Consider the following 13505-nt stretch of genomic DNA (forward strand, 5'->3'; position numbering starts at 1 on the left):
GGAAGTTGTGGGCTGGGAGGTATCCTGTAAAATAAATTATGGCTCCATTTGTAAGGAATCCACTGTGAGCAAGTTGACACTGAGAAAAAGGGCTTCTCTGCCAATTAGCATATTTGCTGCATAGTATTTTGATAAACAGACTAACTAGAATTTGAATAAGCATAAACTTGAGACTGAAAAATGCTGGAAAGGCAATTCAAACTGATCACAAAAGTCAGATTGGATTTTTGCGGTGCAGTCTCCATGCAAAAGAATTAAAATATAATACAACTAAAAGTGATTCTGCTAAGGTAAATGAATGGAGGAATTGAGAATTATAGTTAAAGAGTTCTAATTAGTCTCTCACCACCAAATACTTTGAACAAACTGGTGTACAGCAGCCAGGGCAAGATCTGGGAGCAAGATTTGTGCTCCTATTCTGGCCACTTAGAGCTGTATAAAAAGACTGTAGAGGGGTAAAATGGTCCATGGACCGTTATAGACCATGGTTCTGGCTGAAAGAATAATTGGGGGTGCAAGCATGGTACCAGAGGGTCAGAGGTTGCCTTTTGAGGACTCCCTGCTGGCAGGGAGAGGGAGCACATGCGTGACTTTTTGGGATGGGGCTACTCAGCAAGGTGCTCCCAGCCCCCAGGCAGCACCGTGAGCCTGGGGCCGGCATTCGGGATGGATGAATCTCCGCAGTGTGACATGGCCTGGCTCCATCCGAGCACTCACCCTCGGGGTGGGATGGATAAGAGAAATGTGATTCTGGAGACAGTTGTTACGAACAGGACCGGAGTTTAATCCTGAACTCCTACTTATTCTAGAAGACCTGAGAGGCTGTTACAGTAATTTGATGCCAGCTGGGAAGAGGCAAACACCTCCCAAGTCAGTGCTTTGGCCAACAGCCTGATGACAACAGAGGGTTCCCATCAGGCAAGGGAAATCTTCCAGAGGGTGATACCCACTAGAGTTCATCTGCTTCGTGCTGTCAGGGCAGTGCGAAAGAGAATGAAGTGACAGGCGAGTTGGCCCAGCTGCTTCTTCATGAATATCTCAGATTCTTGCATAGTATAAGTGGAAACTATGTGAACAGATCAAAGAGGAAAAGACACTGAAATTTAAAAGGCAGTGCCTAGCTGATTTTAAAAAAAGTGCATTTGGCTCAATCTAATTCACTTCCTACATGTGCAAAGTGCAGAGTAGATCGAGGTGGTAGGAGTGAAACACAATTGCTTTGTTGTTGAATGTGGAAACAAATTATTCCTCTATTTTTCCTCTTTAGCCCACACTTCATGCTTCTTCCTTCCCTTTCCACGAGTACAAGTAAGCAAAAGTGCCTGGGGCCAGGCTGCAGGGAGAGGATTATGGCACAGTCCCACTCAGGCATCAGCTTCGCTGAACCCTGTTCAGGAGTATCTTGTTGGCAGGAGTCCATGGATGGGGTGAGTGAGTGTTAAATAAGCTGATAGCGCAGCTCATCCCTGTGGCCCCTTCAGCTCAAAAGTGAGTGCAAGGTGCGAGCTGATGCACAAGATGTAAATTACCATCACTTTTAGAAGTACTGCCTTCTCCTTACCTGAGGGCTTCTCCTTACCTGAGGGCTTCTCCTTACTGAACTGAAGTTCTGCAGCCAGCCAAGATAATCACAGAGTTTGGGAAGTGGTGCAGATGTTTTGGGTTCAAAAAGCCCAAAATACATGATTGTAGCAAAGTAAAATCCATTCTTTATCACTTGGTGCTCTCACCTGACAATGTCACAGAAGCAGAGCCCAGGGCAGCAGGGATACTTCCTCCATCAGATGGGATAGATGGGTTGTACGTGATCTCTGTCAGGGGACAGAGATCTCTGAGGCTCAGGTGGAAGCTCAGCAAGCTCCAGATCGCAGACTCTGAAGTCTCTTTCTCTAGAAATACCTGCAGGTTGGGGGACACCAGGGAAAAGCTGTCTTGAGCTATAGGGTCCAGATCTGCAAGGAGAATCTGGGTGTGCTTGTGCTGGCTTGAACTGCTCAGCCTCATTTTATTTTTTAGTCTTAGATATGTGTCACATACGTGTGAAACATATTCTCTATGTTTAAGGCCAGCTACTTTCATCTTTGTATTCAAACTGATTTTGCTCTTCTGGTTTTAGTCTGTATATTTGTGGTGCTCCTGTAAACACTCTTCCTCTAGTGGGCCTTGTAGAGTTTGCTGTCCCATGACTGACTGGGGTGATCTTCTGATTTCTAGGTGAGGCATGTCCATGGACAGGTATACAGTTACCCCGTCGAAACACAATCTGTAAAGCTATTACAGTTGTGGGTCAGTTATAAGGCTACGGTTAAGGCTGCTAAGTAAGTTCACATTATTTTAACCTGTTTTCAGTTGCTAAGCTTTAACATTTTGGACTGAACATTTCTAAAACAAGTCTTTGTCTCAGATTGGATTTTTTAGGAAAGAAACATGAAAAAATGGTTCAGGCACAGATGAAGTGGGAGGGTAATACTCTCAGCTTAAAATCCATGTGAAAATCTGCCCATGTTTCATTGGGCTGTAATCCTCCATAAAAATCTTATTCTTACCCACATTTAGCAGAGGTACATTCAAGTTTGGCAGCAGAATCTGGCCCAGCCTTAGCAGAGCAGGACTTTTCTTAAGTTGCTTGTGGCTACTATAGGTATAGTAACACACCTGTGGTTATAACCTGTGGTTGCTACAGGTATGAGAAGTGCATGAGAAGATTTGTCCCTTGTTCCCTCAGTGCAGCTGCCTGAAAAGCTGAGGAGTGAGGTGACGGGAGGCAGGAGGGACGTGGGATGCGGGAACAAGATGCACAGAAGCAGCAGCTGCAGGAAGAGAGAGGCAGGGAAAGCACTGAGGCACTGGGAAGGGCAGAGAGGGCTGGGAGATGCAACGAGGAGAGAGCAGATTCTGGGAGTGGGGAGAGCTCTGCTGGCAGACTGGCAGAAAAGAAAAAGGTGACAGATACCAGGAGTGGAGTAATAGTGTGAGATGTATGTGAGAGAGGCAAATTTGGACATTTTTGAGTGCTAGCTGTGCAACCTTGACTTCTTTTAATATTTGTATATCTGTGTGGATGGGATGAAGGTAAATTAAAGTTGTTCTGTAGGCAGGTATGCTAGCATTTAACATATCACTGGCATAAGGGAATATTGTGTATGTGACCCCTTTAATATGCAAAAATTTTAAGGAATCAGTGATTTGGGCTACTGGTTGTTTTGGTTTGGTTTTTTTTTTCCTGCTTGTTCTCTGTGTTAAAGTAAACAGGACATTTCTCCTACAAACAGAGATTTTTGTGGTTTCAAATTTAGCTCTCATGGCAGCACTTTTACTGAGGCTTTTGATCTCAAACCCTGGAAACCCCAAGATGTTTTCCATTTCGGTCCGGTCTAAATACTAATGGCAATGTCCCCCCCAGTACCCACTGCACTGAGCATGCTGAGTAGCTGGGGGACCGAGAGGTCGCACTGATTCCCTGGAATTACAAACCCTCAGCTCAGATGCAAGCACCAAAGAGAAATGCTGAGAGAGGGAGGGAGGGAGGGAGGGAGAGAGGGAAGGAGGGAGGGCATGGGCCCTAACCTGCAAAGCCTGCAGTAAGGACCATTCATTTTTAGAAGCTTTCCTAAATCTTGAATGGAAGGAACATATTTCACAGCACATGTTTTGTTAGTGTTGATTCCTGCACTCGGCTCTTCTGGCGCTTCAGAAAATGCGTTCGAAGGTGGCTGAGGTATTTCAGTTTGACAAATAAACTAAGCTGTGGTTACTTTCTCAGTATGTTTTGTGTCATGGTGCTAATTTCCCATTCACTTGATTGGGATGCAATGATTTCACGACAATGTCAGTGCAGGTCTATGGAAAAGACATTATGGTGTCAAAATGAAATGAAACAATGTTAATTTGTCTATGGAAACGGTGTTACACTGCCAAATTGAAACATAACCCTCAGCTCAGCCACCTTGAGACTTGGCGCTGCCGCGCTATCGAAGGACCCCCGCCACACGGGGTGATTTTACAGCGGTGCACTGGGAAACTACAAATCTGGATTAAATATTAGAGGAGGTAAGGCTATTTGTTTTGTTCTATGAAATCACAACTGTATAGCATTTCCTAGTGTTATAGGGACCTTCCACACGTGCTGCAACACCTAAAGCCCAGGGACAGGGTGGGAATCGAGGGGAGAAAAAGCACTTTGGCAACATTTACTCAGATTTCTTTTGGCTTCCATTGGCTCTCAGCACATCTCACTCCTAGCATTATATTAACGGATCTTTTTTAGGTGAGAAACGTTATTAGATTTTGCAGTGTTCACAGCACCTAACCAACATCTGGGACACTGGAGCTCAAATTAAGCAGTGCTCTAAATCCAATTTGGATTTTAATTCCACCAGGATGTAGCATTTCTAGTAAAACAAGAACTTGAACATAAACCAGAATCCAAAGTGTGGGGAATACAATAATGAAAAAGAATGCTAAGCAAGCTGAAATCAAAAGACAAGCACTGAGGGAGGGACGAAGCAATATATAAAGGGATATAGAAAAATACAAATAAACATTTTCTCTGTTGTTAGGGGTCTATGGAGTGATAGAATCGACTTATCAATCACAGTTTGTCTTTTATTTTGTTTTATGTTCCTGGACGTATGACCACCTTTGAAAAAGGGTGATCTTTGATCTCCTGCCCCGGGGCGAGCACCAGCAGATGTTCTTTTGTTCTTCTCTCCATATTCAGTGTCCTTCACCTCCTAAAGCCGAAGTGCGTTCCCCAAAACTGACAGGTATTTCTCTGTTTGATTGCAAAGAGATGGATTTAGGCTAAATGTGACCTGAAACCTTCAAAGTGGAAAGGCCTCCCAGCATGCTCGCAAACTGGTGGGAGGGAAGGCTGTTGTAACATCTGCACTTCTGGGAATATTAGCAAATCACATACAGATGTCAGGGAGAAAAAGGCTCGGCCAGTCTGTAAGGAGGTACTTTAGCACCCTCTTTCATCCTGGGTGAATTTCTGGAGTGATCCTGTCTGCTTAGTTTCTCAGTATTTTTTTTTTTTTCCTTATTTGTGAAATGGGTGTAATGGGACTTCCCTGCCTCTTATAGACATTAGGGAGAAGAAATAAATTACAGGTTTTGTGGTGTCTGGGCAGTACTATAAGACGGTCATGTCAGTACATATGGCATCATGAGCTGGGGTGGGCGGAAAGGCTAATCACATGAGCACTATATCTTAAGCAAGTCAATCCTTTCTTTGCATGTACCTCAGCTGGCATTAGAATCTGACACTGGTTAATGAAAACAATAAAGCTATCCAATCTTATTGATGACTATATAGATTTCTTGGACATGAGGAGCTCTGTGTTCTCCTCTTGTATATTGATAAAAATGTCTCTGGGTTGCGCTCAGTGATGTTCACTGAAGTCCCAGAGCTAAAGGTCCTCCTGATAGTTCAATTACTGCTTCTCTCTTACTGTGTGAGTGGTGCACATTTCTTTTTTGCATAAAGCTCCTTCCGCCTTCCTTTCTTCCTCAGGTAGGAAGCGTGCATTTGTTGAACTGGTGGATGTGGTCATGCTGGTCATTTCCTGGAAGATGCTAAGTGCTCTCCTCAGCTTTGATTGACAGAATGAGCATGAGCATTAGTGTTCACATGAATGTTTAACCCCCGATTGCCTTGCACAGGCTTTCATGCACCAAAGTATGACTGGTATTGCTGCCCCACATGCACCAAAGTATGACGGGTATTGCTGCCCCAGGAGAGGCAGGCACAAGGATCTTCCCCCCCCCACACATCCATTGGACACCCTTCTCTCTCCAAGTGATATCCATCAAATCACTGTTGAGAGATCTCTGTAACTTCTCCATGGGTCCCATGCATGCTGCTCCAGCCATAGCTCTTCACAGAGATCCCCAGGCTATCGGAATGCCTAGAATGAAGATTTTGGCTCTTCAGGCACCATTTACATGTTGTTTTGAAGTAGTTCATGATGCACTAGTTATAGTTGTTAAGATGTGCAACCCATAGCTGAAATGTGCAATCCAACTTAAAATTTACAGGGAAGAACTACAACATGAAATATTGCAGACCTCCCAGCTTGTTGCAAACAGCTAAGACAAGTCATTGGATTGAAATTTTAATGAAATACCATGCTATACAGCCAGGGATTAAAATATAGCAATCATTTGTGCTAGAGGAAGAGGGCAAATTCAATGTACTTTAAGTGTGTTTTATTCAATGAGAGTAAGATTCTAAAAATTAAATTTTATTGTTAAAAGACAGAAAGAAATCTTCCTCTCCAGGACTGTTTCTCTCTCTCTCTCACATACACATGCACACACGCACGCGTGCACGCATGTGCACACACACACTCAAGCACATGCCTTTTCTTTCCCTGGGCGTAAAGCATGGTGGACATCTGGCTGCCAGGCTCAGTCTTCTCCCCCACAGGCACAGAACAACATCATTGTTTGAATATGTTCTTTAGAGGTTGACATTTGGTGAATTTATCTGCTCTCCTCCAATAAGGGAGAACATTCCACCAATTCTATGCAATGTGTAAACCGCAGATTAATTGCACAAATTATATAAATTATCCTAAAACTTGTGGGTAATGTTTGCCATGTCAACACTGTAATTGAGCTGACTGGGCATGTGGAAAGCCTGCATGTGGCAAGCGACAGTCCATGATGCAGATGGAGAGGCAATTTGCATCCACCTCTACTTAGAAGGTCCCCAGTCTGTAAGCAGAATAGTTAATGTGAGACTTTCATCAAAATAAAAAAAGCAATGGGCTATAGTCTTCCACATTACTACCTAATATGGAGGGGTCTATAGCCCTCTCCCAAATACCAGGTGAACATCCAGTGTGTGTGTGGTGGTAGGGGAAAAAATGAAAGCTACAGGCTTAACTGTTTCAGAAAAAAAAAGTCTTCCTTGCTTGTGAAATCAGCCACAGTAGGGGAAAAAAAAAAAAAAAAAAGGTTTTAACTGATTTGTGTCCACATCAGCTGAACTTTACTCTCCATGGTTTGGACTGAGCAGTGACTCCCCACAGGAGGAATCCCACAGGTCATGTCAAATTTGCCTTGTCATTTCAGAAGACATGTTAGTGTAATATCTGGATTTGTGATAGAAGAGAACAGAGCAATGACCCAGAGTATGCCTTTCCGTCAACAAGCACAAGCAAAATATCTGTAGCAGAGTATGTGGAGTAACCTCTCAGAGGTTATGTTTGAAGAGCTGAGGACTCCAAACATTTAGGATTCACAGGCAATTGCATCCTTCCTCCTCAGAGTGGAACGGAAGCCAGAACAGGGGATGGTGAAGTACTCCCTGAGGAAGGAAGGGCACGAGGCAAGCTGACACCCACTTCAGGTCAGAGGCTGAGCTCTCCAGGAAACTTCAGCTCTCACCTCACATAAGCACTCTGTGGCATTAAGTTAGCAATTTCTACTTGCTTTGAAGTAACGGCAAATCCAGCCACTAAGGCTGGCTTAACCCTCTGCCTTCCAATAAAATGTGCCATCATTATTTTATTTTTTACATTTTTCCTTTCAGAAGACCCTTAAAGCCTCTGCTGTTTCCAGCAAGACTTGAATGTGGACAAGAGGATTGTAACGGGGTGATTTGCCGGACCTCCAAAAATGTCATTCAGGCTTTTCCAAATGTGTATAAATGTTCTCAGAGACAGTGGAACAGACTTTTTACCAACGGTAGAGGGGTTTTGATAGTTATTCAATGCCAATTGTATAAATTAGGCGTTTGGTGAATGAATGCGGTCTCTGACTGAGGGGAGATTCCCTTCTGTGAGATACTTGAGTAGTGAAGGAGCTCAAGCTTAGAGCTCTGGAAGACATGGGAGATGAGTGCAGCGCAGGAATGGAGAGTGCAAATGTCTAAACCAGACAAGATTTGTTTTAAAGAAGAAATTCCACTGTGCCTCCATATGCTTTTAAAGCAAGAGGCAAGTGAAAACTTGATTTTGTTTCAGTGAAAGAAAAAATTCCCATTGCGTTCAACAGGGCTGGGATTTCATCCAAGACCTCCACATCATTCTAAGACACTCATGTAGCCCACAATTCATCTTTTACAAAGGGTATTCTGTTTCCAGAAATTATCAGCGTTTTCTAATTTTCTGACTTCATCATCTGCAATGCCCCTGTCGTGACTTCTTTTTATACAACACATTTTTGTTCTTTTTTTTTTCTTTCAGTCTTGCACATACTATCATTATGCCCCCCAAAGATCAAAGAATCATAGCATGAGGTAAAAATATCTCATTGCAAAGAATAAAGACATCCTCTTTTATAAACTTTATTTTTACTTTAGTACTTAATAAAGTAAAATACCTGGATAAAATCTGGCAGTTGAAGAAATGCGAGATATGTTCCTGATTTGACCAGGGACAGGATTTCACCCCACATTTTTATGCGGAATATTTAGCACACAGGCATTCCACCCCTCTGTATCCCCACCCCCATATATTTCAAAGCAAGAACAGAAGGCAACGCAAAAGTAGCTGCCACCATCCACCAGATAATTCTTTCAAACATCTCTCAGCATTCTAAACCATAATCTAAACTTATGTCCACATAACAAATAACAGCCCTTTGAAATGAACTGAGAAACTGTAAAGCCATTAAGAAAATGTGCCATTAAGGAAAGGATTTCAGCATTTCCTATGAAAAAGGTTCACAATGTATGTATTTCCACATGTTCAGAGAAATGATTAAAGTGTTTATAGCTTTTGTAATTGGTCTCTCTCAATTTAAAAATATAGGCTTTTTTTAAAGTTACATTTCTCTGCCGCTCTTTGTCTAGAATAACATTAATGAAGTCCCATTTTCTCAGTTGCTGAAGGTAGAAAATAGGGAAGTGATGTGTTTAAGAGAATGCATTCTTGGAAACATGCCGTCTGTCTGCCCATATCCCAGCAAACACGGCCTCTCGCTAACGCGTCCATTAGATGCAGCGCGCTCCTGCTGGGTCTGGGGCTGCTGTGGTTCATGTGGTGGTGAAGCATCTATGGCAGCAGGGGAGGGGGCTCACTGTCCCTTGCAGGACATCCTTCTGCATGCCACTGTCCATGCCGGTACAGAGAATTTGAAGGAAGACATGCAATGTTTCTTTCCACTACATTTCCAGCCTGTTCAGGTTGGGTCGAGGATTGTGAGCGTAGTGAGAAAGCCAAACTCCATTATTAAATCCCTAAAAGAGGAGGAAAGAAGGAGGGGACTGGTAAAGAACTCCCTTTCCGAAGCGCACCCAGCCCTTTCTAGGGGAGCTTGTGCTCTGCTCCGTTAAATGCTGTAAACATACCGGCTGCACTGATAAAAACCACATGGCCTTGTGTTCACTGAGTGAGTGAATCAGTAACGGGTTGGTCCTGGAGACCAAAGCCACTTTCATCACCTGCAGATCATGGCCTTTGGAGTGGTTCGTGGCACATCTATGACAGTCTGGAAGAGAGGAGGAAGACTTTCACCCAGTTTCCAGACAACTACATTTGTTTTACAGAGAAGAATATATACACAGATGTATAACTTTTTTTTTCCCCTGTAGCAACTGTCAATCAGGTCACATGATAAATTTTTTTTCATTCTATTATTTTCTTTTATACTGTTAAGCTAAAGGTTTAGGTTTTGTTCTAATTGTAAAAGCATATATCAAATGTTTCGTTATTTCTTTTCATAATACCCCAGGAGAGGGTGTTTTACCTTTCCTTTTGCAAATTAGCTTAAGTAGAAATTGTCAATCTGGAATTGACAGGTATTTGTTACAGACAACAAGGCATTGTTCCCACTTTGCTTCATCCACCAACACAGGTGCTGCTGTCACATGTCACAACAATGGGGAAACTTATTAAACTATAAAGAGTAATAATACTATAATATAAAGGGGTGAGGGTAAAAAATCTGAACGTGTGTTTGCTGGCTGGAGGTAGGAAATCCTGTCCTTCGTGCAGCTGATCTGACAGCTCTCTGCCTCTCCCATGAAACTCTTCTCTCCTGGCTCCTTCTTCCAGGACTGCCCTTACAAACCATTGACACCCCCTCGCCCCTCACTGCCCGCTCCCTTCCAAAGCTATCAGGTAACAACAGTAAGGCAGAGTCATAATTCAACCCGTGAGGTTGCTCCTCACCTGTTGAGTTGATGAAGGAGAAAGGGCATGGGGTTTGGGGAGCCAGGATTACTCTGGTCTAATTACAGAAAGGCTGGGCCAGTTGCCAGATTGTGTTGCGGAGTGTGTTGTGATGATGCAAATATCCACAGGCATTTCTTCTGTCAAAGGCTGGACTAGATACAAGGAATTTCCTAAGTAACTTACTAAAGAGCTCCTGTTTTGTGGACCTGTCAAAGGAGGCAGCAGTGATCTTCGCTAGTCTGGTGGTGTTACCAACCCCGGGCTCGGGCACTGTTGGCTGGGGAGAGATGTACTCTAGAAATGGCCTTGAGCTGCAGAATCTGTCACAGGAATCAACCCACATCACCCAAATCTGGGGTTGAATGAGAGCAAATTAGAGCATTGCCATCCTCCGGCTGGCAGCAGATCAAGTGGGTTCTTTGGGCGTTTTCCCTTCACCACAGAGAACAACAGCAACAAAAGCTGGGAGAGAAGAAAGAGAAGTGACATCATCTGCAGAAAAGTTTTCCCTTTTCCTGCCTGAAGGGCTGTTTTGATTTCCAGCTGCATCTCAGGTAAGTAAGAAACATGATATTGGATCGAATGCGCCAACTGCTTGTAAATGGAAATACTTGCGGTTGAGCAGAGGAAGAGACAATGCTGTGCTGCCTTTGTGATATCTTTTCAGGTATTTGTAGAGACCAAACAGCTCCTGGCCTAGCTTTAAATAGCTGAGACATTAGTCAAGTAATTTTAGATGTCTCAGTCTCAGTGGGAGCATGGCAGTGGCTAGGGTTATATGCAATATTGTGCAATCTCCCGCACCCCTCTGTACTCTAGCCCTTCCCATAAGCCCCATCTTTCCTCTTCTGTGGTATGGGAGAGCTGGTGATTTGGAGCCAGCTACGTATGCTTTATGTTTCCTGAAGATTAAAACCAGTGTGTAATACTCCATAGCCTGTCAACAGCCAGCTTGGGAAAGAGACCAAAGACTAGAGCCAAAACCAGACTGTTACAGCAATCAAGGCCAAGATGTGCTTCTTACTTACAAAAGCTAAAAGAAAACTGGCCAGGCAAGAAATTTGTCCTTTGCAATGCAGGAAGACGGCTGCCCCCCATCCTGTGTCTGATTCCCTGTGGGTCGGACTATATACAAGGAATCTGCAAGAGAAGATATTGCGTGCATGTTTAAAATACTTCTGCCATCAGACAGGGAGAGGACTGCTGTCGGCAGTATGTATCAAGGCTTGGGATAAGTACCCAATGATTTGTGTTGCCTTTGCTTTTTTTGTTGTTGTTGTTGTTTAGGGTACTATTAAGTAGTTGTCTGAAACTATCTGCTTGTGCAGAACTGAACAAAGTGGTATGTGTTCCCAAACACTAAAAACAAGTTGTCAAGACACATCCTCAGAGACAGAGGGTCTTTTTTGTTGTTGCCCAAGAATGTCTTATTTAAAATGCAATTCCTTGTAAAGATGCAAATGCTATTTCTTTTAAAATGTACCAGTACTGAGAATAAAGCAAGCAAAAGAGGAAATTAAAACAGTGACAAGGGAGGGAGGTCTGGCAAGTTGGCTTTCAACAAAATGACCTCTGGATAGATCAGCTGGGAGCCAGGAATGCATGAGATTACCAAGAACTAGAGAGATTTATAGTTCTTTGTTTGGTCTCTTGGTAAGTTTCTGCATACAGTCAGTTATATAGTGGGCCACAATCAGGGAAAATGGTGAGCAAAAGAAATCCAGAACCCCAAATACTTATTGTGATTCCATAAACAACCATGAAAAGAAGGAGCTATTTAAAGATTCAGAGCATTTGCTTATTTCAATTTAACAATAAACACCCTTACTAGGAGGAAATTTTGCATAGCCCCCAAATCCAGCTCTCTTAGGGAAAGCTTTTTGTACACCACAAATATAGCTCCAATTGAATTCAGCATGTGAAAGTTACACAAGAAACTCTCTGTCATGGGAATGGGCGTTTGGATTTCTGTAATCACTACACAACCTTCCCCTGAGCTGACCACTTTGCAGAGAGAACATCCCTCCACGGACTGCGCTAGTTAAACACATCCACAGATTGTGCCAGAGCTCTTCAGAAAATTGTAACTCTTGCAGTTTAATTTCCAAAACTTTGAATGAGTATTTCTATTTTCTCATCAACCAGGTGATGAGGAACATCTGAGCATTTGTGGTTTATGTTATCCAGATTAAATACTAATATTATGGTGTATTAGATGCCAAGGACATTAAAATGCAAAAGCAAATGGATTACAAAACCTAATTTATGAAGCTATCCCAACTTAGTAAGTAGTGTCATCAACTGTTTCATCAGTGTACTGGCTGTTACACCCAAGTGTACCCTAAAAGTGCAACCAGTATGGTGAATCCAGAAAATAAGGGTGATCCCAGGGTCCTTAGGATATGTAAACCTTGTTAAATAGCAAGCACATGATTTTCCATTGGGTTGCAAATGGTCTTTACAAATAACAGGACCCTGGGATTTTGAAACAGAAAAATCTTTAAGCAAGAGTAACAAGGAGACCCTTAGACAAGGCAGAGGTTCTGGCAACAGTTTGGTTTTAAAATGTAATTATTTGCTTCTTTTCCATATGCAGTGTATATGGGCATATGGTACATTCACTACATTAGTTCATTATTATTACTTATTTAGTTCTTTTTAACCAGTGAATCTGTGCTTGGCTCTGTACGAGGTAAAAATAAATAAATAATCCTACACCCAAGGACAATATCGTCCGTAGCAGCATAATGATGATGTCTGTAATGTATCATTTACTATTGTCTTTACATACTAACTTATTCTCCCTTTATGTTAAACCAATGAATTATATTCTCTTAGTAATTTATTCACCTGTCAAAACTGAATGTTAAGAAGCCCTAAGGTTTGCCTTAAACTTATAATAGAATTTAAAGGGCAAGTATGCAAAATTCAGCTTCAAGGTTTGGACCTTTTGTACAACCTTACAAGTGCTTTCTGAGTGTTATCATTTTGTCAGTATGATTCTGACCTGATTTGCATTCCTCACATTTCTCTCTTTAACAGGTTTGAGTCTGTACGTATAAGTTACAAGTTACTGCAAGCAACAGTTGATTTGAAGGTATCTTGCAAATGCAAAGTAGACACCTTTTGCTGAATGTTCAGCTTTAAAACAAGAGGAGGACTCATAAGACAGAAAGGGTTTGCAAACAGAAATGTCATGACCCATGGCTCGGGAATAGATTTCAAAAAACCACTACTAATTTCTGATATTATAGGTTTTCAAGTGTCTTAATTGTGGCTTGGAGATCCTGAATTTTAAAAAGATGTTGAGGAGCCCAAAAGGAGCACATGCTTTGAAAATATTCTTATGTAGGCACTGGATGGCCTGATGATTTGGGC

This window comes from Pelecanus crispus, chromosome 2 (genome assembly GCF_030463565.1).
Source record: "Pelecanus crispus isolate bPelCri1 chromosome 2, bPelCri1.pri, whole genome shotgun sequence".
Taxonomy (NCBI): Eukaryota; Metazoa; Chordata; class Aves; order Pelecaniformes; family Pelecanidae; genus Pelecanus; species Pelecanus crispus.